The sequence below is a fragment of the Magnolia sinica genome, chromosome 12 (assembly GCF_029962835.1).
Source record: "Magnolia sinica isolate HGM2019 chromosome 12, MsV1, whole genome shotgun sequence".
Taxonomy (NCBI): Eukaryota; Viridiplantae; Streptophyta; class Magnoliopsida; order Magnoliales; family Magnoliaceae; genus Magnolia; species Magnolia sinica.
This window is the reverse complement of record NC_080584.1, coordinates 36,833,186-36,837,277: the sequence shown is the minus strand read 5'-3', so window position 1 is coordinate 36,837,277 and position 4,092 is coordinate 36,833,186.

Below are 4,092 nucleotides of genomic sequence, written 5' to 3'. Positions count from 1 at the left end.
GCGATAAGTAAACCCGTTACTCGACTGGTTAAGTGGCCTTCTTGACTAGTCGAACAATGCACTCGATTGGTCAAGTAGGACCAGAAAAGCTTACTGGACTTTGAGTCGAGTCCTGTTTGACTGGTCGAGGCTGTTCACTTGATTGGTCGAGCAGTGTGCACAATTGGTTGAGCCACAACCAAAATTTTTTTAAAATTCTCAACAAATCTTGGACTGGTCGAGAAATTCTTTGGATTGGTTGAGCCAGTGCTGGACTAGTCGAACAATGACTAGGACTAGTCGAAGAAAAGCTTATAAACATATATAATGAACCAAATTCAATATGCAATCAATATGACCTAACCTATGGTCAATCTAGGGTCATTCATACCTTAAATGTGAGTTTGAAACGTTCGCTTTGGTAGAAAGCACATGAAGCTTGACCTCGAAGTCTTAAACTTGAGTTTGAGCTAAAGTGTAATGACCCTGAAAATTTTGTGCCAAGACCCGAGTACTACCTCTATTCTTTCCTTAGTAGCTTTTTGGGGTAATTAGTGCTATACTCGATTGCTTGTGAAATTTGTATCAATCACTTTAAATTTGATCTGCATGACTCTAAATCTGTAGAATAGTTAGCGCTATGTTACTCTGAAATCTGTGATTCATCGCTAAATTTAGTTGTTTTTGGGAATTTTTGGAAGTTCTGGATCAGACCTGGACCGCGCGTCGAAAGTCTGATAGCGATGATCTTAGCCTGTTGCGGTCACCATGTTGGGCTTGACCATCACCTCAAAAATCAAGTGCAGATGATGTTCTGGGTCAATTTGATTGAGTTCGGAGTGAAAAGTGAGAACGGTTGGAAATTTAATAAGATTTTATGAAATCTGAGTCGTGACGCTTGTGTGATGATTTTAAGCAATCTGACCGTTGGATTCTGACCCAATTTCACCCTCTGATCAGGAAAGGTGGCCCAGGCGTGTCCTAGTGCTTGTGGACCTGATTGAGATTCGGTGACCGTTGATTTGAGTGTGGTCCGCCACGGCTGATCTGAAGATCCGGTAGGTACGAAAACTCAGCTTGACCTAGATCCAAGGTCAGTGAGCTTAAGTCCGACCTTTCGTGGTAATAGGCCCACCGGAAGTGCTTCGTTAGATCGAGAGAGGCCTGTTTTGGTTATACCCTAAGTATACCTTGGCCCTGGGGTTATTTTCTTCAATGTTAGGCCTATATATAGACCTTAAAACCCTAGCTCTCTTTTCCATACGAATTTCCTAACCCTAGCTAAGAAAGAGAGAGGAAAAGAGAGAGAAAGTGAGAGAGAAGTTGGTGAATCATCTTAGATTCTTTCCTGTTCTTCTTGATCCTTAAACCTTCACTTTTGAATCGTTATTCCGGCGATTTTGAGTTCATCTTTGGGTAAGTTAACCTAACCCTAATCTGTGTTAGAGCTTAGAATAGTCCTTGTGTTGTTGTAGCTCATTTCTATTCTTGCCTTAGGTTATCCTGTCGCCGTTGACGAAGACATATCTTCTGAAATCAGTTCGGTGTTCTTTTCTGGTTAAGGTGCAGACTTTAATCGTATAATGGTTTATTCTTGTTATGGATGAGATTTCACATGCCAAATGTTATGTTTATGTTGCGTTCCCGATATGCATGTGATTTATTGAGATTTGTGTATTCTATGTGTATTTATAAAGTACCGCATGCGTATAAAATATGAACATGTGATTGCCATGATTATTTATCGTGTACTTATGCTTATTGTATGTGCGGCAACTCCTCGGTAAAAGGAATTGTCCAAATGGGTGTATTTCAACATACGTCATGTATGTTGTATTATGTATTCTAAGTGTTTGTAGAAATGTCTGAATGATTTAAAGTGTGATATATCAACCTACTATGGGCGTTGAGAAGCGATTGTCAACTCTCCCACTAGTGTGTATGATTTCCTTCATGCAAGTTACATTCCTTGTTGTTTAAATTCAAGTATTACTTATGCTTAAATCTATGTTAAGTTGATATTCTTCAAATGCTTACGTACTACATGATTTGAGTTGTTGTTCCATTACTATTCTAAATTGTAGATATGAGTATCTGTTGTAGTGGAATGTGTGTGGGACTATGAGTTAGTCCAAGAAATCGGTAATCGACCCTAAGTTCGTGGCTGAGGTTGCTTTCGCCACGTAGGACGTGATTAGACGAACCTGAGTTGTATTAGAGTTGTCGGCAGTGGTTTGGCCAGGTGGAGTATTTGCGCACTCTATGTCGTTCAACCCAATGTGCGCTCGTGCTAGTCGAGTTCGTCAAGTAACCCGATTGTCCGATGTATGTTCACCAAGTATGGACGATACTGTTTGAATCTAGGGTACCAAACTTATCGATGAAATCCTATTAACCATGGTACCTCGATCCGCTAAGACTCATTAGCCGGACATGGTGGTATGGGACACCGTGGTCGAGCTGTTGACCTACGCTGGGGTGACGAGCCTCCCCGTAGTGACCAATGAGCAAATAAACTCGTGAGCCGATTATGGTGGTATGGGACACTATATTCGTACTGTTGGCCTACATTGATTGGTGACGAGCCCTTTGTAGTGACCTCGAGCATATCTGGATACCGCATTGAGGTGACGAGCCTTAGTGTAGTAACGAAGGTATGATAGGCGTGCATTGATTGGTGATGAGCCCTTTGCAATGACCTCAAACCATATGATCGTACGAGATTGTCTAAGACTGACGACCCTAGAATGGATCACTGTTTGGATGGTGATATGAGGAAGGTACCTTAGCTTCCCAATCCTGCTGTATGAAAAGGACTAATAACAACTTGGTAATCATGTTCATGCACCGCATTTGCATGTGCTTTGTAGACGTGGTGACTTTGAGGCGATGTCATGCGTAACGTAAGATGAAGACGCTGAGGGTGTACGCGCGCGGGCACGAATCATTCTGCATACATCTTTTCATTAACAAGAGTACTTAGGACATATTTGATTGTTCTGGTTTATCATTACTGCTTGATTGAACTGATAACATGTTAACCTTTACTTTATTGTTCCACTGAGTTGATCACTCACTCCCACATTCTGGGGCAGTGTTAAACACCCACCAGACTCTGTCTTAGCTGCAGATATTGATGAGACTTCTGAGGCAGAGCGGGAGATCGATGATGATGAGGCTGCTTTTTCTTTTATGCAGTTTTCAGACGGGTTCTAGTGAGCCTTATTCTGATGGGCGAGATGCTGGGATTTCTTTTGGGAATTAAATGATGTAATTTGATACTTGTGATTTTGATAGTAACACTTGAAATACGACTTGGTATGTATATGTATTTTAGGGATTTGCACATGTACACATATATTTCTTTAAGTCTTCCGCTTGCTTTCTTCACTTATCCCTGAATTATATTTGCTATTTGGCTTAATCTATTCCATGTTTTATGCACTCATACAGACAACATGCATCCCTCATTCAATATGTTGCATAAGTGATGTTTTGGAGCTCGGGAGTTGAGTTATGCTCGACCCCCGAATTTCAGGGTGTTACAAGTTGGTATTAGAGCATGATTTAGATTAAACCGGACTTAGGTTATGGTCACACACCACACACTGTCGCCACTTTAGTGTATTTGGGTGCGCGTTTATCGTCGTTTGTGTTTTTGTGTTCCGTTGCTTCTATCGGTGAAAGTTTACTGAAAACGATCGCCGAGATCGAGTCTGTGCTCTCTCCTGATCACACACAGCGACCCGAAACCTCTTCTACACCATCTATTAATGAGATTAGATGGTTTATCATCTCATTTCAACCCTTCAATCTTCAAGAAATCTTTGTTTGTATCAGATTTCTGCCCGAATGGCCCGATAGGTATCGAATCATGCAAGGGGTCGATTAGGGCATTTTCAGTGGGGCCTAGGGGGGACCCACTTCTTTTAGAAACTAAGGGACTAGGAGGACCTCACCCAAACAGCGAGCCATCGCCGGTCGGTCCAGAGACCCACGATGTCATCGCCGGTTCGGCGAGGCCTCGCCGATCAGTGGGCCGGCTAGGGCCGACGAATGTATGGCCTAGTGTGGCCCACCCTTCCATGGTTTGCTGGTTTAAACATCTTCTAA